Genomic DNA, 27,440 nt, shown 5'->3' with positions numbered 1-27,440 from the left:
TAAGATACTCAGACCGTTCATAGGATGGACCAAAGAGGAGCTGAGACACCTCGATCAGAAGACCAGGAAACTCATGACCATGCACAATGCACTACTCCCAAAAGACGATGTTGATCAACTCTATGTAAAAAGAAAAGAAGACGGGAGAGGGCTAGTTTGTATAGAAGACTGTGTGCATGACACAAAAAAGTATTAGAAAAATACATAATGCAAAACATGGAAAGGATAATCATGACAGCGAGAATTACTGAGAAAATCGACAAAACCGAGAACAGAGCGATAAAGGATAAGACGAGAAAAGAAAAATGGGAAGAAAAATAACTACATGGAAGATTCATTAGGATGACAAAAGATGAGAATAACGAAAACACTTGGACATGGATGTGAAAAGGACATATAAGCCGAGAAACTGAATCCCTAATAACCGCAGCACAAGATAACTTGATAAGAACTAACCACATTAAAGCAAAGATCAATAAACACAAGAAAACAGTAAATACAGACTCTGTGGACAAAGAGATGAAACGATAAACCATATAGTAAGTGAATGCAACAAACTGGCCCAAAAGGAATACAAGAACAGACACGACCAAGTGGGAAGGGCAGTACACTGGGAATTATGCAAACAACTGCATCTTGTACGCACAGACAAGTCGTACAAACATAAGTCAGCAACAGTACTTGAAAACGAGAATCACAAAATCCTATGGGACATGGATATAAAAACTGATAAACCCATCCAAGCAAGAAGACCAGATGTAATAATTAACAAGAAAGAAAGATCCTGTCAAATCGTAGACTTTGCTGCTCTAGCTAACCACAGGGTGATTATCAACGAAAAGGAGAAACAGAGCAAATACACAGAGCAAGCCAGAGAGCTGAAAGGGATATGGAAGATTAAAAAAAAATCAAAATAATACCTATAATAGTAGGAGCACCAGGAATAATCCCGAAAAACTTTGAAAAAAGAATGGAAGAAATGGGAATCAGAGGAATGATTGGAAAAATACAACGAACAACAATAATGAAAACAGCTGAAATATCAAGGAAACCCCTTGAATGTGAAGACTAACACACATGAACTACAAACGTAGGCCAGACAACTGCTGCAGAGACAAAACATGCAACGCTACATGGAACCAAGAACATTGAAGATGCATACCTATAAGTTCTCTAATCCCACCCCATCCCCCATTATTACATTATTGACCCCCCAAAAAAGAGTGAGATCGAATAGCCAAGTAGAGTCAAGGAGGAAGAAAAACCGAAGAGTGAGCACTGACCAGACCTCCTCTGTATAAGTCTGAAGAGAACTGGGACCTTGAGGAGGCTTATTGCCACTCAAATTCCAGTAAAGACCAATGGCCGCTGCTAACGAGAAATCAATGGCAAGCAGTTGTTGCGATAATGAAAATTTATTTGCAAGTCGTATCGAAAGCAGTGGAGAGTGCTGGAAATCTGGGGAGACTTGTTGTCACTCAGCTTCCAGGGAACACCACAGGCTGTTTTCAGTGAGATCTTTGATGACCTGTGTGAAAGCTCCTTGTGAACCCATAACAATAACGAGTAACATGGATGTTGCTTATAGAAATAAAACAAAAATAGAAAAAACACGACTACAAGAAACCAAGAAAACTGAAACTGAAAAATTGCGATGTCTGAATTGGTTGTCGCCACATCAAATAGTCGTGAAGGATCAGCGGGGGCTATTATTATTTTCGACTGTCGAAAGTTGGACTAAAAAAAAAAATGAAAAAATAAAAAATAGAAAGTTCTTTGGGTGTGCAGGTCGGCCAGCAGTTATCTTCAGTCAAATTAGTCTATGCTGACGTGTCCAGTGGACAGGAACCAGAGAGAAAGGAAAGAAAGTCTGTCGTTGTTGCTTGCCAGGTTCTCTCTGCCGGCTGACCGTGATTCCCAGAGAAACTAAAAAAGTTCCTTGGGAGACATATGGAATCGATGTACTCTGTCAGCTGATTGATCGTGTGTGGCCGAATCGCACTGATTTGCGGAGAAAATAGATATTTATTTTATTTGTAACTGCTACAATGTCTTACACCGAAATTTCGAAAAAAAAAACAAAACAATTTTAATCATTTAATAAAATATTTCATAATATTATTTGTTTTTTAAAATATTCAAATTAACCTTACGAAATAATGTTTTCAAAGATGTTACCAAGCTCTTTCTATTCAAAACTCGCAAACATACATTGCAGACTTTACAACCACCGTCAATAACATCAGACGTATATATTTCTCTCTCCACGAGGCCTGAACCCTCGGGGTTAATACCACAAGAAAAACGAAGAGAGAATAAATACAAAAGTCATCGAAAAAGGTATCTTATACAGAAAAAGTCTTAGAAAAAAAATGATTTTAATCATTTAATAAGTATTTCATAACACTATATGGTTTCTAATATTTTCAAATTAACATCATTTTTTTACTCAAAGACTAATAAATAAACAAAATTTTTCGATAGTTTCAAATTCTTTGAATTCTTAAAAACTGTAATCCAAAAAACATGACTATTCCCAGCACAATAGGAATCATAAGATGTGTTTTTATAAAAATGTTCTTTGCTTCTGAGTGGTTGTGAAATTGTCAGCAGAAGCAAAACGTGTGATTGATGAAAGGTCAAGGGCGAAAGGTCAAGGTTCAAGGGTTAAGAGTTAAATGTTATAATAAATTCGACAAGCATTTCTAAGCCCCGGCTTCTACGTACAAAGTACGCATGTCTTTTCTTTGACTTTCTAGTTACGCTAAATGGTACTGGCAACCTGGGTATGACGTTCAAATCCAGTTCGTTCCACAAAAATCACTTTCGCTTAGAGATGTTGGCAACTTTCACCTGAACCCTTCCGTAAGATGTTTTTCTCTAAAAAATTTTAACTGGAAAGATAGTTTTCACTAAAAAAAAGAACGCCAGCAAATATCATCCGATTTCATACTAAATGAATGAACGATGATCAACAACAACGGCAACAACAACTTCACCGAAAGTAAAACACAGTTTCATACAGCATTTTCCATTTCACTCAAGAACCAAACGTTGTCACACGCTTGGCAGCCTTCAAGTCCAATGTAAACAAGTTCTTGTTGAGCCGTCCACTTTACATAATCTAAAATCTATCAAATGTTAACACCATTAACAATCATTACGCTACCACTTTACATTCATTAACCCTCGAGTGGGCTTCGGGCCTTGCTAAGTGGCGACTCCAAAGTAAAAAAAAAAAAAAAAACTTCACTGACAGTAAAACACAGTTTCATACAACGTTTTATATTTCACTCAATAGCCAAACACATACACGATCGTTTTCACACGTTTGGTTGTCGTCTGGGGGAAGAGGCGGATATTGTCTGAAAAACATTTTTTTTTAATTATTAATCACTTTTCGGTACCAACGCTTGTTAATCTGTCCACCAGAAGTCACGAATTATCTGCGGTTTTGTCGCAAATTCTTGTATGTCAGCTGCACTATCTCTAAACCAGGAGTGGTAGAGATTGTACTGTTGTGGTTACGTAACCTCACTTTGAAAGTTGGATTAAGACGCGCGAGAAGAAAAAAATTGTCTCGAACAAAAGAAAAATAAATAACGTATTACAAGTTTGACCTTGTTTAAAAAGTAAGAGGCGAGCCTCAAAGTTAATTTTGTTCTAATAATATTTTGTAAAAGAACTTGTTTATATTTTATATCACTTTTCGTGATTAGCATATATGTAATTGCACGCAAGAGACGTTGCAATATGGCACTATCGTTTCCCGGGGAGAGTTACTTGGTTGAGGTACGTCCTGGGAACGTAACCAGCTCCCCGGGGGAATAAACGATATCAAACGATAGCACATGGAAACAGCAACAAAAACGCGTCGATATGTCGTCGGCTATAACTGACTGGCATGGGTCGCTTCTTCATTACGGCGTTACAGGCATCTTCCCATCGCCGGCATTAATGGCATGCTGAAAGTTAACGCGTATATAAAAATAGCGAACAAATGCATTTTTATAAAAATATATATATAGGGTGTCCACAAAGTCTAGCTGCAGTATCTACAGGGTACCCAAAAAGTCTGGCTACATAATCTACAGGGTACCCACAAAGTCTGGCTACATAATCTACAGGTGTCCACAAAATCTGGCTGTATAATGTACAGGGTGTCCACAAAGTCTGGCTACATATCTACAGGGTGCTCACAAAGTCTGGCTACATATCTACAGGGTGCTCACAAAGTCTGGCTGTATAATCTACAGGGTGTCCACAAAGTCTTGCTGCATAATCTACAGGGTACCCACAAAGTCTGGCTACATAATCTACAGGGTACCCAAAATATATGGCTACATAATCTACAGGTGTCCACAAAATCTGGCTGTATAATCTACAGGTGTCCACAAAGTCTGGTTACATAATCTACAGGGTGTCCACAAAGTCTGGCTACATATCTACAGGGTGCTCACAAAGTCTGGCTGTATAATCTACAGGGTACCCACAAAGTCTGGCTACATAATCTACAGGGTGTCCACAAAGTTTGGCTACATAATTCAGCCAGATTTTGTAGACACCCTGTATAATTTATTCAAGATTTAACAATGAGGAGCATATTTTTATAAAGACCAGCTGAAACAAGACGCATGTTATGTCGCATCCGCCGACTCCAGAATGCAAGCATCAACTGTTTAAAACAGTAAAATTATATTTAATTCTCTCTTTCTTCATTGAAAGGGAGAGAAGGGGAGTGAAAGAGAGAAATAGAGAGAGGGGGGAGAGACATTCATACATAACTTTTAAACATTGTTTTGTTTTTGTATCCATGAGTTCTTTCAGGTTTGACCTTTCAAATTCTAAGGTCTTATATAGTTTTATCTTGGTTCAATATTATAAACAAACTGTCATTCTTGGCTTGAGTCATAGCAGAACATTTTCAAAATCACAAACACCTGCTTAATACATCTGCACCTCACAAGTACAGACCAAGTTAGGCACAAGGTTTATTAATGTAGAAGTCCCCAGCTCCCTCAAAAGGGGCTAGGTCATTGTGCCACAGCGAGCCTCTCTCTGCTCTATCATTATTTTCATGGCAGGTGCTTCACTCTATCCTTAATTATGAATATCAATCAATCAGTCAATTTTACGAACAAAAAATAAAGTACCGTAAGCCAGGTAACAAAAAGATAGAATATATTGCATCTATGTGTGGTCTGAATGATTGCTCTAGGGTGCAGAAACACAAACGGAGAATCCTACTTTACTACTGTTGAGACGAAAACAATGATGATACATTCTGAAATGGCTGGTAGAGAGAGAGAGAGAGAGAGAGAGAGAGAGAGAGAGAGAGAGAGAGAGAGAGAGAGAGAGAGAGTTTGAAGAGGACCGGGAAGTGCAAGATCGCTTTGCTGGATTCTCGACGCAATATAACCAGCTGCATTTTGTAAGCATGGTATTGATTTTTGCTCACTATCCGACACCACGTTGTTAAAAGACATACTCCAAACTTAAGGTTTGCAAACACCAAATTAAAATCGTCCAGACTTGATAATAGAACAAATCCAAAAACACTTTAATCATAAAGTGCATTTAGAAGTTATTTTTAATTTTTCTACACAAACCAGTTGCGTAAGCAAGGGGGGGTCAACTCCGGGTGACAGTCAAAAAGAGATGACAAAATTTCACCCGCCAAAAAAATTTCAGCCAGGATAAGGTGCGAAAATAATAGCAAATAGAATTTATTCATAATATATTATGTAATTTGTAAGTTTTTAATTTTTTTAAAATCTTTTCTAAAATATTAGAAACTCTTAAAAAAATTAGTCATTGAAGAATCTTTTTGCCGATTTTTATTGAAAACACTAAACCCTGTATTTTTGAAATTTTTAATAGTACATTTGAAATCATTTGATGACACTTATTTCATTTTTTAAATGTGAAAAAAAAAATAAAATAAAAAGAAAGGATTAAGTGGTTATATATAAACCCTGGGTATCGCTTTATTGCATGTCAATATTTTCTTAATTTTGAAATTGTTATGAAACGCAGAGAAGTGAAATTTGGTACACTGGAAGAGCATAACAAGGTGCCTTATTTCTCTGATTTTTGTGGAATTTGAACAAAGATTTGGAAAGTTATGCTGATTGTTCTATTTTCTGGTAATTTTAAGTGTGAATCACTTTATCGCAGGTCTTTATGGGAAACGTTCGTTTTCTAACAATCCCTCTTGTGTAACATTTTTTGGAAGTCTTGAGGCGCCGTACACTTTTTTTTTTTTTTTTGCTCTGTCAACCCATTGCTTGGATGTGTTAGTAAAGTACACAGGTCTTACAACGAAGATCCACAACTCGCTGGAGTGCACATGATGATGTAGTGAAGCCGGTGATACAGAGGTTTAACCAGTTTGTGAAAGCTATTGAAGCTCTGTGTGATGTCGAAGAAAGCGATGAGACAAGAGGTACTGCACACAATCTGTTGCCAGCATATGCGACTTTTCTTTCATTGCTTTCTTGTTATTCTGGAGTGACGTTTTACAAGTATTAAACGTATCTCAGAAGTACATGCAAACAACAGGTATTACCCTGGACATGGTTGCTACAAAACTAAGTGTTTTCAAGGTCTTTTCGGTAGAGCAGCATATGAATGTTGTTGACAATGCCGTCCAGCAAGCACTTTCAAAATGTGAAGAACTTGATATCTCTACAGAAAGGAGAATCAAAAGAAAGAACAGAATGCCAGGAGAAGAGGCAAGAGATGTTGGATTGTCATTGCAGCAGGAGACTAAGAAAGCAATGCTAAAGTTTCTGGACCGTTTCCATATCGAGTTGGATACCAGAGTACGGGCAGTGAATGGCTTTTTTCTGCTGTTCAGCCAGATCCTATTATTTGAGCCAGCGAGGAATAAATACAGTTACCTGTTGCCAAGCTCACAGCGGTGTATGATGAGCTATCTGAAGAAGATGTTTGTCTTGAAATTCCACGTTTAAGGCGATACCTACAAGCAGCCGAAATAAACTTGGCAACTTGGTGGAAGCCAAGCACTGGACTGTACTGCCATTCCTACAGTTTATCATCAAGTGAGAGTTTGTTGAGTCATTGCCATATCTTACGCAGGCTCTAAAATTCCTTCTAACAATATGTGTTTCTGTGACATCGTGTGAAAGAAGTCTCTCCAAAATGAAAATTACCTCCGTTCAACCATGAGCCAGTCGAGACTGTCGGATCTGGCTGTTCTGTTCATTTAAAACGAACTCACAAGACAAATAGATTTTGACAATTTCATTGACCAGTTTGCCACAAGGAAAACAAGAAAACATTCATTCTAGGACTATAATACCGAAGGTACATTCTTTTGTGAATTGCCGTGTTTTGCATTTAAATGTTCTGAAAGTGAACATTTGCTTTTAAAGATAAAAGTACGATGGCGTGTAGGGTTTTATGTAATGTTACGATATTAAATATTAATAATAATGTTAATATTAATTATATTTGTTTCAGTTTGTAATTTATATTTTTATTTAGTTGTTTTATTAAATGTATCATAGATTTTAACATAGCATAAATAGGTGCGTCATTTCTATTCTCTTCGCCTCGCATGCCTATAAAACGATATACTATTCCAACCATCAAACCATAGCACGTAACGACGGTTAGATATTTTTTAATTTGTGAAAGTAGAGCTATATTTTAAGCTAAGACAATCCTTAATAGTTTACATTGAAGATGGACGATTTTAGCAGATAAGTTGTGAATTTGCGATATTTTCTTTTTTGTTAGATGCAAATGTTGATATTACTTATATTTATTTCAGTTTGTAATTTATATTTTTTTATTTGATTGTTTTATTAAATGTATAATATTTGTTTAATATAGCATAAATAGATCCGACAATTCAACTTATTTTCTAGTTAGTGAGAGGGGAATCTATCGCCATACTTTCTCCTAAGCATGTCAATTGAACTTAGATTATCATTTTTTAATGGAGAGTAGAAAATGCATTGTGAATGCGTTATCGGCAGCTTACGTAGCTCTCGCTTCTTCTAATTTGTCACTCAGTCCTCATTTATGAGTGTTTTTTCTGACAAAGAGAAGAAAAAAGCTATATTCTAGGTCGGCAGTATTTTTTTGTGAACAGTAGCCTAAGATGTTGGAACTTTTCTATGTCTATCCTTGCGGCTATGTCACTAATATGAATGCTGGAGGTTAACGTTTTAACTGGGCTGACGTTATCCGCCTGATAGTCAGGGACCCGAACCTTGAATTAACCACTAAGGAGGCTGTCCTATCAGTATGTGCAAAGTACTGAGGCTGCTGTATTGCCATTTGGCGAATGGATTCTGGACCATGCACGGTGGGGCTTCTTGATGCCATATTAGTGGTTAGTTGCTACGGCTTTACCTTATCATGTGTTACAAACAAAATGTTTCTTGCCGACTAGCGCACTAGAGATAGTGCATTCTGGTTCCGCAAAACATGCCCATTTCGCCCCAGTGACCCATTTTACCTTGTTGACCCATTTCACCACAGTGGCCCATTTTGCCCCGGTGAACCATTTCACCCCAATGGCCCATTTCACCCTGGTGGCCCATTTTATCCTGGTGGCCCTTTTCAGCCCGGAGCCCATTCCACTCCAGTGGCCCATTTCTAATTCTGTAATGTAGTCATTACATGTCAACACTCAGGACCAACACGTTGTATGCAGATAGGAAACAAAGAGAAGGAAAGAATTAAACTCGCTTTTTTTGTCAGTTGAAACAACAAGCATTTATTTACATGTACTTCCAGAATGATGCCTTGTCTCTTATCCAAAAGTCCTCTCATACTCCAATGTGCTTAACAGGATTCTGCTGTGTTGAACACTTGACACTCTGACTTTGTCTTACCATGTTTAGGGCACATCTTGTCGTTCTTGGGCCACATATGTAACACATCTATTTCTGTCCTTCTCGAGCCACACTTTACTTTTTTATATAATCTTTTTTTCTCCTCCTTCCTTGCTGTGACGTCATATCGCACACGGCTCCGTCATTTGTATACGTTGGCTGCCGTACAGTTGCTGCTGCTGCTGCTGCTGCTGCTGCTGCCATGTGCGTGTCCGCATTCTGTTACAATACAGTTCTAGTGTTACCGCTGGCTTTATTGTTCTTATGGTATAAATATGTTACTATTTTTTACAGAAAAGTGCGAAGTAATAATGTTGTTTGCTTTTTTAAATTGAAGCATTTTGTAACGAAATTCGCTTAGATAAAAAAATGAGATATGTGAGTATATAAATGTCGATTTTCATAAAGATGACTTAGTTTTAATTGAGGACGTATGATTTCTGTCGCTGTTTTCTATTTATTAAAACGAAACCGATATTCACATAGCAAACGAAAACTGAAAACATAAGAAATGTTTAACAAACAGTTACTCAAGATAAGTCTAAAAGTCAGACTAACACACCATTTTGAATATGATCTGAAGTTTTCGAAAATTTATTCAGGCATTCTGGAAAATAATTATAAGTATTATGAAAAGGCAGACGACAGTCCTGAAATTCAAGTATTGCGATATTCCTTTATTACTCGAATACAATCAAGATACCAGTTAGAATATAAGAGAAAATGAAGAAGCGTTTATTATTTATTTTTATAATCTGGAATTAGTATTTGTTTAAAAAACGAAATAATAAACGGTGGCTTCAAAATAATTATACCTACTAAAGAAATAATCTGGTAATGTCAGTGAAGTGAGAGGAACAAATCGAAAAGAGAGTGAAAATGTTTGGAATAAATGTAATAATTCTTAAATCGAGATGAAATGTATGCATAGTTTCGTGAAACACGCTTTCGGAATTGTGAAAAATTTGTTTCAGAAGTGTTCAGATATTTTCGTACGGAAAGTGTAGATGCAGAGGAAAATCAACTTTATTAATATAGTAGGTGAAGCATAGTGTAGTTTGTTTGTTTGTTTGTGTGATTGGGGGGGGGTTAATGGCTGAAAATCTATGAGAAAGTGAACTGGATATGATGTCAAACGATCATGTATGAATGTAAATGTAAATTTCAAATATTTCAGTCGTCAACCATGAATGGGAAAGTTCCGCCCCTAACCTACAACTAACTCTAAAGAACTTAGTTTTGTGTCAGTAAATATATCAAGTTCTGACACTCACTACCATTATTTGTTTTCTTATTATTTTAAGAAAAGTCAGTTGATTGCGTTTAACTCTTTTTACATTTTGTGTGAGTGTGTGTGTGTCTGTGTGTGTGTGTGTGTGTGTGTGTGTGCATTTCCCTACGCAATAACTCTATCAATTTTTAGTCTACAGGCTCAAAATTTGATATACAGGGTACTGAGATTTGGAAAAATCTTTGTGATCAGTTTTCGGACAGAAATTTGGCTGTTAAGGGGTCAAAGTTCAACGATTTGACCTTTGAGAACTCTACCAAACTCCTCCGACAATTTTGGCTCTAAACACTTGAAATTTTAGATATAGATTCCTTGGAAATGGATCTAACTTAACTTGATTTGAGCTGCAAACAATAAATGTTAAGGGGTCATAATAAGGGTCAAAGTTTAAAAAATTGACCGCTTTTTGTCTTTTTTTTTTGCTCAACATACACCTCCAAACACCCAAGCAACGCCGGGCTGAAATGCTAGTTATAAATAAAAAATGTTACCATTCCACTACATTAAAATCCCGTTTAGGCGCAGAATACTCCAATCGATTGCCCATAATCGGTTATTTTTTTGTTTTTTTTTACATAGGCGGCACCACTTATCAAGGCCAAGAGGCCACTCAAGGATAAGGGTTAAAGAGTGTAGAGTAATCAAAAGGACAATATAGTAATCGATAGTAATGGAAGTTCGGTAAATTTGTTAACTTAAGTGGAACGACTCATCAGAAACTTGTTCACGTTGGACTTGAAGACAACCATATTATAGACAGCTGGAAAGCAGGAAAACGGAAGACAATTCCACAGGCGTGCGGTTCTAAGAAAGAAGCTTTGATCATGGAATCTATGTTTAGGTTTAGGCACAGATAAAGAGTGGGGAAAATTATTGATAATGTTTTCAGCTAGTCTAGTGTTTCTTGTGAAAGTTTGGCGAGAGGGGACCATAGATTGAAGCTCAGTTGAACACTTTCTATGAAAATAACGATAAAGCAGAGACAAACTCGCAACATCTCTTCTGTGAGATAGAGGTTGCAGCGAAGATAAAAGGACATTTCCCACCAGGCCACGAAGTCTATTTTGAACCCTATCAAGGCAGGACAAGTCTTTTCTAGCAGCTCCTGCCCATATGTGGCAACAGTATTCCATCCGTGGATGTATCTGGCTCTTATATAGATAGAGAATTGCATCAACAGTGAGATATCTACTAGATCGATAGAAGGATCCGACCAGTTTTCCAGCGGCCTTGGCAACAGATTTGATGTACGTATTCCATTTAAGATCAGGAGTAAAGGTCAAGCCCAGAAGCCTGTCAAAACTTGAGGCCTCCCCAAGACGAGAGCCATTCATTTTAATTAATGCCAGATGGGGATCAGAATGTTGATGATGTAAAGATAGAAGCTTGGTTTTAGATGCATTAAAAGTAACCAGCCACTCCTTTCCCCATTGTACAACGTGATCAAGATCAGAGGAGAGAGAATTGGAGAGAACTTGGTCGTTTACTGTCTTAGATGTGCTACCATAGATGGTAGTGTCGTCAGCAAAAATGTCTACGAATGATGTAAGGATGTGATTTGGAAGATCATTAATGTAGATCAGGAAAAGAGTTGGGCCCAGGATGGACCCCTGAGGGACTCCAGCATTTATACTGTGAGCTTCTGATTTTTGCCCATCAACTACTACTCTTATGAACCTATCAGAGAGAAATGATTTAATAATTGAGAAAACATTTCCAGCTATACCATAGTTGGAGATCTTGTGAAGTAAACCTTTATGCCATACCCTATCAAAGGCCTTTGATATGTCAAGAGCAATTGCCCTAGAAAGGTTGCCTCTGTCGAGAGATTCGATAATCCTATGAGATATAACTGTAAGCACATCTGCTGTAGATCTAGCAGAACGGAAACCATATTGAGTGTCACTAAGAAGGTTATTTTTGCTGAGATGGTTGATTACTTCTCTATTTAACACAGATTCCAGCAACTTACTCATGACACACAGGAGACTTATTGGCCTGTACTGAGAGGGGGATGAGCGATCACCTGAATTCTTAAATACAGGGCATACTGATGAGATTTTCCAGGGTGATGGGAAGCAATTTTCCTTAAGACAACGTGTAAACAGTTTTGTAAGTATGGGTGCTAGTTCTGGTTGAAGTTTTTTGAGTACTATAATTGGAATACCGTCAGGGCCGGTTGCTTTACTGGAATCAAGGTTTTTGATTAGCTTGGCAACATCACATACAGATATTTGTATATCACATAGTGTGTTTTCTGATACAGGAGGAAATATTGGGGGTTGGCGGCCTTGGTCGCAAAGGGTAGAATTGGCTGCAAAGTTCTTGGCATAGAGTTTGGCTTTGTCTGATGCTGACGAGATTAACTCAGGTCCATTGATGATAGTTGGGATAGAGCACACGCTTCTGTTCAGGATTCTGTTTGCAATTTGCCAAAACTGGTGGGAACCAAGACGCTGCTCAGCTACTTTGGACTTGACGGACTGAGCATACAATTCTCTTGCATTCTTTATTACTTTCTTACAATGGTTGCTGGCAGTCCTGAAAGCAGCTTTAGTTTCCATACATCTATTACGTTGGAAGCAGTGGAAAAAGTGATTTCTGTGCGCAATAGCAGCAGCACATTCTGGAGAAAACCATGGCTGGCTGTTAGGTTTTTGCTGGAACTTTTTCGAGGGTATGAAACTGTCTATACCTACAATTAACGATTCGGTCAGGTCTGATACTATAGAGGACACATCCTTTTTAAACATGGAACGCAGAGGAAGATCCGATATAAATGTACGGAAACTAAGAACACGCAAAACAGTAAAGGTCGTTAACGGTACGCAAATTAACTTTGAAGGTGAATTTTAGCGAATGTTGCATATTGGGAAAGACGAAAAAATTAAAAGCTTATGTATTAAGGAATGCCGCTAACCTACTCGGGTCGAACTGGGTTCATGAATTTAAATTATGAAACCAGCCAAGCAATAATTTTGGCAAAACGAAAATAAAATGTACAACAGACGCCCATGCCTTGTAAAACAAATTAAAAGTAAACTTTTCTTGTTTTAAGCCACAAAAAGCCAAATAGAAGGCGCAAACAAACTGATACTGTTGTAGACCAAACAAAAGTAGCTTTTCTCTAAGGAGAACAGCGCCTGACCACAAACCAAGAAACCAAAATCAGGAAGGTTACTCCATCGTTAGTCCTAAAATCCTACACCCTCGCCAACCAACCCAGTTGTAAAAGTCTATGCAACTGCAGGCGATTTTTCACCGGATATGAAAACTTCAGCTGCACCGCAACAGGTACTCAAAAATAGTACGTGCAGCAAAATAATAGCACACTATTTTCCCACAATATAGAAGAATTGTCGGGCCATTTTACCCGGCGTCTCTCCAAAATAGACGGTTCATCAGGTAAACAACACTAGTGGAAACCCCTGGGACAATATCGCCCTTTGTCTGATGAATTATTACAAACGAGGTTCTAGGTGAAGTTTATTGTCTCTTAATTACTTGTGGCAGAGTCTACCCACACAAGTAATCAATTGTTTTATTAAATTATCGCAAATAAATACATGACAAAATGGCAATAAAACGTTTTCCTTGCAGGTTAAAAGAAAAAATGTCGCCTTGAAGAATGAATTCCCCAAAAAGTAAAAGTTATTGAAACTGTCTACAACACATTTGATATTGAACCTCCCCAAATCATACTAGAACCATGCCGTTCGGACAGGAAATGGAAAATCACCGAGCCGTTCATGGTCCACCCAAAGAGGAAAAATACTTATACACCGTCCGGAGTTATAAACTTGGGAAAGGGTGTTGTGGCAGAACTAACCTATGTTACCTACTAATAGACTATTTGAATTTCAATGAATACCTAACGACTGAGCCGCAAGGTGTCAGTCGATATCTGGTGGGCCTATTTAGATCGTTTGTCAGCTACGATGAACAACCCACCTATTGTATGCTCTGCAATAAAAGTTGTTACTTTATTTTGGCGTTCTGTTTTATTTTAACATGGCTATAACAAAAACTAACACTAACATCTACATAGATAGCATAACTCTCTTCACTAACTCTAGCAAACTAACACTAACATCTACACACTTAGGATAACTCTCATCGCTAAACACTAACGAAACTAACACTAACATCCAACACTTAGAATACTTCTCATCACTAACATTAATATCTACATACTTAACATAACTCTCATCGCTAACACTAACGAAACTAACACTAACATCCAACACTTAGAATACTTCTCATCACTAACACTAATATCTACACACTTAGCATAACTCTCATCACTAACACTAACAAAACTAACACTAACAGCTACACACTTAGCATAATTGAAAAAAAGACAAAACAATTTCCATTAAAATTAACAAAAAATTTTTTGTTTTGTTTTTTTACGGGGGGGGTCACTAACTAAGTTGAAAAGGCTTTTTCTCTCCTTTTTTATTAAAATTAATAGGAAATGACAGTAGTCAAGTGGTTAATGACACAAACTGAGGATCTGGATGTTCCAAGTATGAATTTAGTTTATTCCACGAAACCCACTTTCATTTAGGATGTCGGCAATCTTGACATGGTTCCTGCCGTAAGTACCCAATATCTTTCTACAGAGAATTCTTACTACAAAAAATATCGTGAAAACTAATGCCAACAATAGAATCTTCGGATTCATACGATATGATTATTAAAATTAATCATTTCTTTCCTACGACTTTTAGCATATCACATTCTTTAGAAGTGCAACGCTACCACTTTTTTTTTTTTTACATGGGGGTCACCACTTATCAAGGCCCGAAGGCCACTCAGGGATAAGGGTTATTGCGTGTACAGTAATCAATGAGATAGTATTGTAGTAATCATTAGTATTGGGGGTTTTGATAGAGTGTCTTACTTAGGGGGGCGGTTTGTCAGGAGTTTGTTTATGTTGGACTTGAAGACGTCCAAGTTGTAGTCAGGTGGAAAACAGGCAAGCAGCAGAGAGTTCCACTGGCGTGCAGTTCTAAGAAAGAAGCTTTGCTCATGGAATCTACGTTTGGATTTAGGCACAGATAAAGAGTGGGGGAAATTATTGACAGTAGTTTCAGCCAGACGGGTGTTTCTCGTGAAAGATTAGCGAGGGGGACGAGGGATTGGAGCTCAGACGAGCACCTGCCATGGAAATAACGATAAAACAAAGACAAGCTCGCAACGTCTCTTCTGTGGTTCTTCATTTGGTTGTTCATTTGGTTCCATGTGAGACTTAAGGCTAACACTGTGAAATACAAGTATTTGTAACGTCTACATTCGTAAAAGGCTAAAGTAGCTCCCCTCCCTCGCTGTGCCCTACTAAGACCCCAATGAATGACACAAAGATCAAAAGCGCGTGGGAGCTATCTGCTTTCTTTCCCAAACAATCTGCGCATGCGATAATTCTATTAGGACCCTAAATCCGTTTCCGGAACATGATGACGTCACTATTATACTGTAATAACCTTAATCTTTGACATTTCTTTAAGATGGGGAGAGAGTAGGGGAGAAGGGCAAAGATAGACAGTGTGTGAAAAAGGGCAAATTTCTGGTAACATTGGAGGAAATACAGGATGCCTGCTAAGAATTGGAGGGGGGAAGTAACAGACATTTTTATTGGAAAGGATTTTTTTTTTTTTTTTTTTTTTTTTTTGTAAATTAACGCAGTTGGAATATTTGCAACATTATGTTAAAATGTCTGAAAGATTACGAACAGACGTTGTTTCAAGACAGGAAGAGATAAATGAGACAATGTAGGTCAAAACTCAAACAAAAAGAAAAGAGAAAATTTGCACACACTTGTAGATGCATACGCATGCACGCATGTATATGATACATATACGTATAGACGCCATAAATACGCGCTTACTTTTCAACAGCTTTTGTTCTTATTTAGACCTAATTAAAAAAAATTGCAAAAGTACAGAAAATACAAAAAATCTTTATGATGTATATACGGAACGAAGACGTCATATTCCGAAAATCACGAAAATTGATCAGGTTATTTTATTTTTAACAAAAAATAATCAAATTTTATGAGTAAGCAAAAAGGGGCTGTCTCGCTTCGCCAACTTTAATAATAAAAATACAAGGGCAGAAAAGTCCATCATAATTTAAACTTGGAAGACCAGCCTTGTAATGCTACCGATTTCACATTAATATTTTAAATCGTCTAAAAATGATTTCCTTTATATATATATATATATATATATATATATATATATATATATATATATATATATATATATATATATATATATATATATATATAAAATAAGCTCTTGATGTATTTACATACTTTTTGGAATATGACATTTTCGTTCCGTGACGAGTACGTACATCCGTACATCATAAATATTCTTCTGTAGTTTTTTTTTTTTTTATAATTAGGTTTAATAATTTTAAATTAGGTTGAAGAACCGATTTTCTTTTAAACTGAAATTACTTAGCAATTTAGACCATTAGAAACGTGTTACGCTGTAATGAAGCCGTTAATATGTAGGGACCCGAAACCTTGTAGACTCCGTCGCAAGGAACATAAGAAAGGAAGAACTCGGCTCACTTTTGAAGCAACTGATATTTAATTACAGATGTTTATGTACAGATCTTTCGCTGTTGTTCTCGGCCACCGTGCGTATCACGTCTATCTTTATCCTTCTCTAGCATGATCTCCGAATACCTTTTGAATATCGCTTCCTTCTTTGAAATCATTTCCGGTCTGTGCACACGTTCTTCTTTTTATATTCTTTTTTCTTCTTCTTCCTTGCTGTGACGTCATTTCGCACGCGGCTTGGTCATTTGAATACAGCTGACATACGTGCGTTCACTTTCTGTTACAATGTCACATAAAGAAATAGCATAATTTATCTATATGCTATTAAAATGTTATGGTGTTTGGAAATGAATTAATAAATGAGTGACAGTCTTCTGGAATTTGATGGTCCAATCCTCACTATAGGCCATATTAATGCTTGTAGTGGTATAAGTTTGAAATTCTTCGTCGCCAGTATTGTACCTTGCAGGCCAGTGATAATCAAAACAAACACAGTAGTAGAACTTTTTTACAAAATGTATTAGCAAAAAAGTATGTTACAGAAGTACACGTCATGATTCTGGGAGCCCCAGATGCCTCAAATTGCTACCCACTAACATATTAGATGCAACTATATTTATAATCATTGATCAAGTCTATCATTCCAGAAATAACTATATCAGCTTACCCTACAACATTAAGGAAGAATAACATAACTAACTCTGAGTCATAGGCTGAGAAAAATCTACCCTAGTTTGGAATTCCATATAGGTTCCCAAGTCTAAAAGATGCATCCGGAGAAGGTCGAAGTTTACATCGGATGAAATGTGAAAATAGCCACCAAGGTGAGAACAGTATTCTGAATAATACAAATGATACCAATCCTCATCTCAAAAGTGAATTTTAAAAAATAATTTTAATTTCTTTTTTATAATCTCTACTGCTATATAAAAGCAACTGTGTGTGTGTGTGTGTGCGTGCGAGGGCGTTCCCTATGGACTCGAAAACAGCTATGCTGATTTTATGAAATTTCACATAAACATACTTTATGTGTCTGGCAGTGTTCTTGGATAGGTTTTGTATCAGAATGTTCTTGATAAGTATCAATAATCAATAATCAATAATCAAAATAAGCCAATGTAAAAAGGAACAAACGATTTTGACTAAAGTTAACGCCTTATACAGCCTAACATTACAAGTGCATTTGAGGTTTTATTACCACCCAAACCAAAAGGCCCAATGTAAATCAACAGTAGGTGTTTTGAATGAATGTTTTTGTTTATGGCACAATTGAAGCATGATACTTAATATTTGCATTTTAAACTTTAATTCAATTTTAATTTTAATTTAGCTATATATAAAAAATATTTTATAAAATCAACAGTAGGTTCTCTACAGTGCACTGTAGATAACAATGTATTGTGGACAAGTCACTGTGGGGAGGCATGTGAAGCTTCCTCCCGGTGCACTGCGATGGGTCACAACTAGAGCAGGCAATCAATCAATTTAATCGAAAAATGAGCGATTTCATCAATTTCAATGACAAAAAAATATAGGTGTGTGAAACATTAATTGATCATCATTCAATCCCGGGCAACGCCGAGTCTCCCTTCTAATGAAAAATGAAAACATACTTCTTTTACTTTACTTTTACTTTTATAGTAAAAACATACTCCCTCCAGTTGCGTTGAGATACACGAGAAAATGATTACGCTTCTTAAATCAGTCAAGAAATCATGTAAGTAGGTCAATGGAAGCAGGTATTACTGAGCGTTGGTGGAAGTATGTGATCTTCAAGTCCTTTTGTTACAAAAGTTCTTTAACATCAACAGAAAAGAAATGAATGAAGCAGATTGAATCAATAACACATCATATGATTGGGCAATTGATCCTTGACTTAAAAATAGATTCCTTTTAATCAATTTTTACCTATTTATTTCATCGATTTGGCTTTTGCCTGTCTATGCAAGAATCTCATTAAGTATCATTTGATGTTGTTTAGGATAATAATAGTAAAAATAATCGAGATCAATGGCGTCGTTGTTGTTGTGGATCAATTAAGTTTTGCTTATCATAATCTTGCGATTGATTGGCCCACATCAATTTTGGATTTGGCATCCAGGTGGCAAATAGTATCCAAATCAATCAAGAAAATAATTTTAATTAAAGTAAAAAAAGAAACAGGCATGAACACAATAATCCCTTAACACACTTGCTGAAACTTGGTGGACAAGTCAGGATTGTTAATCTTATTTTTTCTTTTTCATGTGTCGCAAGGTTTTTTTTTTATTGGTAAGGGAGTACACTGTGTTGGTTGTGATAGTCACACTGTGTTATTGATTTGTATTGAGGGCTGAAAGTTTTTTTTTGGGGGGGGGGGTACCCTGTGTTGGTCGGGAGGGTCACCCTGTGTTATTCTTGTATATTGAGGACTGAAAAGCTGTACTTGGTGGACAAGTCAGGGTTGTGAATCTCATTATTTTTTTTTTTATATGTCGCATAGTTTTTTTTTTAGGGAAATCGCTCCAGACAAGGCATGAAGCCACTTGATGTAAGGAGCTAAAATGAAAATACTCCTTCAAGGCCAGAAACTAGCCAACGATCAGTGTTATACAGATAGATTCTGACCAAGAAAGCTGCAATTCTTCCTCTTTTGTCAGAAATATCGTTTATGAAATGTAAGGATTAAAGGACAAAGTAAGGAAAGTTGCAAATCAGAATTTGTTGAGAAAAAAATGTAATGTGAGATCCTGCTAGATAGAGGCGTTTAGACGCCCTCGTTACTACTCTGAAACAACACATAGTGTTACATTGCTGTTTCTTTCCTTTCTGTTATCATGGCTATCTCTAATTATGTCACAATGTGATTACAACATGGCAAGAATTAATGCATCGTGTGCAACATATCCTGGTGAAACCATGTAATAAAAAAATTTCTGCATAGTTGCTTTTCATGCATATCCGTAGTTGTTCAACATCGATTTTAGGCACTGATTAGACAGGTATTCCAACACGACAAATCTTAAAGGTCTCATATTATACAATCAATACTCCTCTGGTACTGGCTGCAATGAGTGAGCAAGTATCAATTCCATGAATGGTTCACTGTTAATCAATGGATTGCTCAAAACAAAAAGAATAATTCACAGTTCAAATCTTTATTTTAACATTAGGCAGAATAAGTTCTTTATAAAGTGTGGCACCAAATCACCATTCATATGTATCTAAACTTTCCTCTAGTTTTTTTGGTCCCCCCGACAAAAGGAAGGTGGACCTGTAAATTCACCCTTGTCCGTTCATCCGTTCGTCTGTCCACACTTTTCTCAATAACTACGTCTTGGAGTTTTTTAAAATTTTGCACAAACATTAAACACGATATGAGTAAAAAAATAACAACGGATTTTCCGGGAAAACTCCAGTTGCCCCCCCCCTCCCCTAGGGGTGCCTTTAGGATTAAAATGGCTAAAATTGATACTTTTGTGTTTATTAAAAAAAAATTGATTCCTTGGATTTTTATAAAACTTTCTGAAAAGTTGTAACTAACTGATTTCTATATAATTTTGTTTGTCTATACTTCACAATAACTTTTGGTTGTGCCCCAGAGGTTCTTTTAGGGCTAATAAAACACTCCATTTTTTGGACTATTTTACCATATTTGTCCAAGATTTTCTGTATAATTTAGTAATTTTGCATGATGTTAAACCCAAATTTAAATATGCTAAGGTCTTGGAGACTTTTAGGGGTAAATGGGGGGGGGGAGCAAATGATGGACTTAATCATTTCTTTTTTTTGCATTCTGCAGAACTCAAATTTACATATGTTAAGGCCTAAAAGTGCACGGTTTGTTCATTTTTACCAGGATTTGACGTTCTCTGGAGACTTTTAGGGCTAAATGGGGGGAGGGAGGGGGGATAAATGCTAACTTTTTTATGCCTCATTCACTGTGCACTCACAGGGGACCATGCATACTTGACTTGTTTTACTTGGACATTGACTTGTTTTACAAGGCCACCCGAGGATAAAAGTTAATAAGTGGCAAGTGGCCAGTAAGATAGCAGTAATGATTGGCAATAGTGGAAATGGGATAGAATATGATTATTTAAAAGGATGGTTCGAGAAGAACTTGTTTATATTGAACTTGAAGACGACCATGTTGTAGTTAGCAGGAAAGTAGCCCCACCGTATTGTATTCCACAGGCGGGCTGTTCTAGGAAAGAAACATTGTTCATGGAAGTATTCTTTAGATTTAGGTACAGATAGAAAGTAGGGGAAATGAGTGTTTGTTGCGAATGATTTGGGGGGGGCATAAATTCAATTGAGCGCTTGCCATGAAAATAAGGATAAAGCAAAGAAAGACTTGCAATGTTCTTTTCTGTGGGAATGGTTAGGGTTGTAAGGAAGAGAAAAGGACATCATCCACTAGGTTTGGAAGCTGTCTATGAACACTGTGTTGTGTCTTACAGCATCTGAGATGTTTGCCCTTGTTGATGTCGAGTCAAGAGGAGGATATATTTAGCTCACCGTCTACCCAAGACATCCCAGTCATATGAGACGTACTCATGCCTCAATATACACCAATAATATGGAACTAGTGGGATCTGTGAAAATTTCACAGTGGGCTCTTTCATATGTAATATATTGATGTTGGCATTCTGTGAATGTTCAGTGTAAATGGAGACGCCCTGATATCATTGTAGCTCTTTTGTTAAAACTGCAAAAGTATTTATATAAGCTAGCAGGGACGTCCGGCGTAGCTCGGTCGTAAAATATGTTTAAATATGATATTTTAATTCTTGCAGATTTTGTATATATTATTATAGACTTAATTTTCTGTCGATTGTTGTATATTATAAAGTTGTCATTTCAAAAATTCATAAAAAAATATGTCCATATGACTTGGCTGCATCAGCTTGAATCGAAACCGAAACTAAAATTTATAAAGAAAAAATATATATATACATATATATAGCTTGAGTTCCTTCAGCTATAATCAAAACCAAAACTTATGCTTCATAAGTTTTGGTTTCGGTTTCAATCATAGTTGATAGCACTCAAGTAATTCTTAGTAAGATTATATATTACAAGAAATGGAAGATCATAACAATTAAACGACAATCACTCGGAAGAAAAAAAAAGATGTAAGTGTGACACACAAAATAATACAAACACTATTGTATTAATATATAGACTAGCAGGACCTGTGGAAATTCCACAGGGGATTCATTCATATGTAAAACATTGATGTTGGAATTCTGTGGATGTACAGTGTAAATCTAGATGCTCTAATATCAATGTAGCTCTTTTGTTAAAACTGCAAAAAATTTTATCTAAGCTAGCAGGGACGCCCGGTCTAGCCCAGTCATAAAGTATGCTTAAATATGATATTTTAATTCTTGCAAGTTTCGTATATATTATGATAGAGTTAATGTTCTATCGATGTATTATAAAGTTGCAATTTCAAAAATAAAAAGATACATCCATGATTTGGCTGCATCAGCTTGAGTCGAAACCGAAACCAAAACTTATGAAAAAAAAATATATATGCATATATAACTTGAGTTCCTTCAGCCATATTCGAAACTAAAACCAAAACTTATGAAGAATTCTTGGTAAAATTATTTAAAAAAAAAATAGATGACTTACGTGCCATCAGCTATAATCGAAACTGAAACCAAAGCTTATGAAGAATTCTTGGTAAAATTATTTATTACAAGAAATGGAAGTCCATAACAATGAAAAGACAGTCACTCGGATGTTAACGTGACACACAAAATAACACGCACGCTATTGTATTAATATATAGATGATTCTTCCCACTGCCATCCCTAAAAAAATGCCACCCATAAAAAATTAATAATAAAATTCACAATCCTTTCTTCAATCCAACAATACTTGGTATAAATAAACATTTGTTTAGACATGACTTGTCCACCAAGTCTCGGTCTTGAATGTCTCCAACAGTCTTCATATTAGGGGGGGGCACCTTATATAAGTCTAATATGTGAAGTGATAACGTTGTTTCCACTGTTCTTTTTTCATACAGAAACCCGACTAAGAGAAAATACACCCAGACAAAATGATTTACCCTTGGCTCAAGGGGTGAACCACATCTATAGCGCTTATTAAAGGATGCTTTATGTTATAGAAAAATTAGTGAAACCCTTTCTTATACAATGAACTATTCCTTGTAGCATATTAAAGGAGTATAGATACTGTTGGGCCGTTTCCCCGTATGCATTACAAGCCAGTTACACGAGTTGCATTGTTTACTTACCATTTACTTATTAGAGTTTATATTTAAATGTTTAACATTTTTCTTGCTCTTATTCATTTTCTCTTCCTCTATTTCTTTGTATATTATTCTCAGCGTATCTGACTACTTAAAAGACATTTGAAATCTTTCCTTTTCTTTTTGTTTCTGATTTTTTTTTTAATGAACATCGATCATTCGTATTATTTAGATTATTTCGACTGCTGGTCTCATATTGAGTGTTATTTTCATGACGTTTCAGTCGACATAACCTTCTTCAGTTATATTTCGTCGAACTCTGATATCTTTTTGCCAAACTCTAGAATCTGCACAGCATTTCAAACAGAACCCTTTATTTAATCCATGGAGATGATATGTTCTTGTTCTGTTGGCCATGATCGACATAATCATCAGCCGAAACGCTGTGCGAACAACACTCAGATGTAACCTATTGCATTATGCACTTAATAATGATAATCAATTTTATATTTAGATGTTGGCCGTTCGAGTTATTATTAAATACTTTTGATAACAATAGCAAAAATTAATTCAAGATTTAAATTTCCTTTTTTTTTTTTTTTTTTTTTCATATTCATCTCAAACAAGTCATATTGCCACTTGGGCATAAAGGACTACTATTAGGGAGCATGTATACAGGGGCATTAAGTAGTGAGCTGAGAAGCGGAATGTCTGTTCATATTGCATACAAATTTGAACATATTAATATAGTCAGGGAAGCAGGAAACAGGGAGGTAATACCAAAGTTCATCAGTTTGTCAGAAGAAACTATTAGAGTAGAAGGCTTGCCAGCATCTAGGGATCTCTATAGTCAAGGGGTGGGATTTTGTTGTTTATTGGATTAGTCGAGGTATTTACATTAAAGGGGTTCATCAGAGCACATTCCATTTAAGTACATGTAAAACAGGTACAGTGATGCAATATTGTGGCGATATACATTTCCATAGTAAAAGAGTGAAATCAACAACAGCATGAGCATTATGAAACATCTAGAAACTCATATGTCATGATAACGCTTTATCTTGCACAAATAAGATGTTACCCACTTGAATGCTGTTTCCAATTATGGCATTAAAAGTTTGTTATGGTAACCGAACAATTGTTCTGGATAAAAAAAAAGTTTTGTTTGCGTGGTTTTGATTTGTCCTCTGTGTGCCTAGCATTAAATAAAATTTCCGAGCTTCTTCACAGGGACTTCCTGTCTGTGAAACACATTCCCGTGATACTGCTTTCCTGCTGATTACAACATTGTCATCTTCAAATCTAATGCCAACAAATTCCTGTCATAAAATAGTCCAACATAGGTTATTCCATTTCATCTTAAATCCTTGTAGCAATCACCATAACAAACTATTTTCTCTTGTGGATTAATGCCCCCATGTTGACTTATGTGGCCATGCATTGACCAGTCAGCTAATAGGGCACAGTAATCCTATAAGGATTTTCCTTAAGGAACTAATTACTCCTGTCAGGAACTAGTCAGCAGCCAGCAGAGAAGACAGACCTCTCTCCTCTCACTCTATGTCCACTGAATCCCCACAGACTGTGGCTACTTCACTTAAGACCTCTACTGGACAACCTGGGGACGCTTCAAGTTTCTGCCTCTCAACACGAAAACATCCAAAAACATTCTCTTCCTTTTGTTTATTTCACCTCGGACATAGTCCTTCTTCTTTTGAAACAAACCCTTTTGTTATTTTATTCTAAAAAGAGGTGGTGATTACTTATTCTGTGATTTTGTGTTATAAATCAATCTTTTATTAGGGATTTTGTGCACTCATGCACAAAACCTAACTAAATCCTCTCGTTCATTTATTTATTTCACATGAATCAGATAATTCTGCCGTTGGTATTCGTTTCACCAGCATCTCTCTAGTTAGAATCCTTTTTGAAAGACATTTGATACTTACAGGAGGAGCCACATGAAAGTCGCCAACATCTTAAGTGAAAATGTTTCTGTAGAACGAGCTGGATTCAAACTAGGCACACACAGGTTGTCAGTCCATATCGTTAACCACTTGGCCACCATCACCTCCCACTCTTCTCATAAGGTTCTTCATCTCTCAACTGGCAATCATTCTATCTCATAAACAGTTATACTAGAGTGGCTTTTGGCCTTGATAAATGATGACCCAACAAAAAAAAAGTTTTTGGATTTATTTAATGCATATTCCAATAAGTTTGTTAACAGAAATTATGCTTCAAGTTCTAAATATCTTCAAATATTTATCCATGCTGTAAATGTGTATTTGTGTATGAATGGGTTGTAGATTAAAGTGTTGCATATGCTTGGAAAATAGTCTGCAAACGATTTGTTTTATTTATTTGACCTATAAATGGGATCCTTGATAGGTACTGCAACTCTAGGTCAGAGTGGATTAAGGAGTAATAATTTCTTAGAAATGATTCCACACTTCCAAAAACTTCCAGTACCACAGTCCGACTCATAAAAAGTCACCAAAATAGATGTTTCTGTTGAACTGATTGTCGAGAACAGATCTGCAATTTTGTATATATTGGTCTGGCACCTTTCTGTAATTGCTGTTATAAAAGGAATGCTCTTCCTGCGTCACAGGGTCCTCTGTACATAATGTCCGGAAGAGTTCATATAATCACAAATAGTGCAGATCACCATCATACCATAACACATATTAATAGAGTATGTAAGTACATCCACTGGACCATCTGTAAAAAATTAAACATCCAATGTAGCAGCAAATCCGTGGAACATCAACCTGAAAGAACAGTTGGAAATGACTTATATACCATACATTACGACCATGTAATCCCTACAGCAACCTACCTTGAAAATGCTGCTGTCAAACCTGACATAGTTATATGGAATAAGTCAGAGAGAGTTGCAACCTTGGTTGAAGTGAGTGTTCCTAATGATGGAGGTCTGAACAGAGCTGAAAGGGAGAAACAGATCAAATATCAAGGTCTCATATATGATATGAAAAGAAACTGGAATCTTAGAGAGATATCAATCATACCAGTTATTATAGGTGCCACAGGGCTTATGAAAAAGAACCTGAAGTCCTACCTAACTAATATTCCTGGTGAACCAAGTACAAAAGAGATCCAGACAATTGCACTTAAGGGAACAACGAGGATACTAAAAAGAGCTCTCGGTTGGTTTCAATAAAAAGCAGGGCAATATTAGCAGCTGGTTTGGCTGTCCCATACCCAGCGTTACAATCATCAAAGAAAGAAAATTTAAAAAACAAAACAAAAAACAAAACAAAGAATGCAGCATGTATCTATATTAGATATTCTTCAAGCCTCTCATCATCCAACTAGCAATCTTGTTAACCCTTGTATTATTTGGATTAGTTGGACTACCGTTCTCATCTTGAGTGTTATTTGCACAATGTTTCAGCCGATGTAACCTCTGACTTTCTTATCAATCCTCATGTAAAAAATTCGGAAAGGTAATATCATTAATTGGTAATGTGTAGACACAGCAACCTAGGAAGAAAATGGCCACTGAGTTCGAGTTTTATGTAAAAACTGAAACTAAAAGAAATCCTTACTCCACTTATAAATTATAAAGATAATTGTTTGTAAGAAAAGTTTGCTTTCTTAAAAAAAAAAAAGGAGGGATCATATTGAATGAAGAAATTCATCTTTCCTTTTCCAACTATTAATTGACTGTGAATAACGGTCCAATATGCATTATAAATTACAGGTTTAATACCTCCAATAATTAGCTAATAACCGACACTTGGCAATTCATTGAATTATTTTGAAATTGCAGCCAGCTTGATGAGTTGGAATATTGTTCTTTCTTCAGTCTGTATGAAATCATTGTCATAAACATCATTTGCAAGACTTGTTAGACGCATTCTAAGAACTCAGTAACCATTTTCTTTCCACGCCGCTGTGCCTGCATATTGCCGCTTCTAAATTGGAACTTCACTTTAAAGTCATGTGTAGAACTGGATATGGATGGGATACATAGTTCACAAAGTTATTAAAGACTTGCAGGGGGTACGCTCGATGTTGTCTGGTTGTAAAATATGCTTAAATATATTTTAATTCATGCAGATTTTTTATTTATTATTACAAAGTCAATTCTCTATTGAATATTATATTGTACCTAATGTATAGTACTGGTTTCAAAAGTTTAAAAAAAAAATGACTTGGGTGCAGTAGTGGTCTGACCAGTGGTGCATTTGGGCAATGCCCGGTGTGCCGGTGGATAAAAAATGAAAAGCAATATTTAAAGGCAAATGAAGGAAGAAGAGAGAGAGGTGGAAGCTGCACTCAATATATTTACATTCATTTAACTATTTATTCATTTTGCGGCAGCCGCCAAAAATTCATTGCACTAAATATCTACCGTCCCAACAGACGTTCGTTTGCCTGACTGAATTCGAGAGGGGAGATTCGTAAAAGGTACACCATCTGAAAATGTGCTTGTAACAATGAAAATAAAGCACTTATTTTGAATAACGC

The 27,440-nt window shown here is 36.3% G+C and overlaps 1 long non-coding RNA gene across 3 annotated transcripts in view; it reads right to left on the bottom strand.

Moving 5' to 3' along the window:
• Positions 1-27,440, bottom strand: part of LOC145297536 (uncharacterized) — a 176,097-nt gene that overhangs the window by 105,588 nt on the left and 43,069 nt on the right. For 2 of the 3 annotated variants that reach the window (XR_013870260.1, XR_013870261.1), the window contains exon 2: positions 25,786-25,891. The exons of the other annotated variant lie outside the window; for it this stretch is intronic. This is a non-coding gene — a long non-coding RNA (uncharacterized LOC145297536). The remainder of the gene's footprint in view (positions 1-25,785; positions 25,892-27,440) is intronic. 3 annotated transcript variants of the gene reach the window in all.

Source organism: Euprymna scolopes, chromosome 18 (assembly GCF_053919585.1).
Source record: "Euprymna scolopes isolate OS-2025 chromosome 18, ASM5391958v1, whole genome shotgun sequence".
NCBI lineage: Eukaryota > Metazoa > Mollusca > Cephalopoda > Sepiida > Sepiolidae > Euprymna > Euprymna scolopes.
The sequence above is the reverse complement of the archived record's forward strand: the minus strand, read 5'-3'. Positions and strand labels throughout refer to the sequence as shown.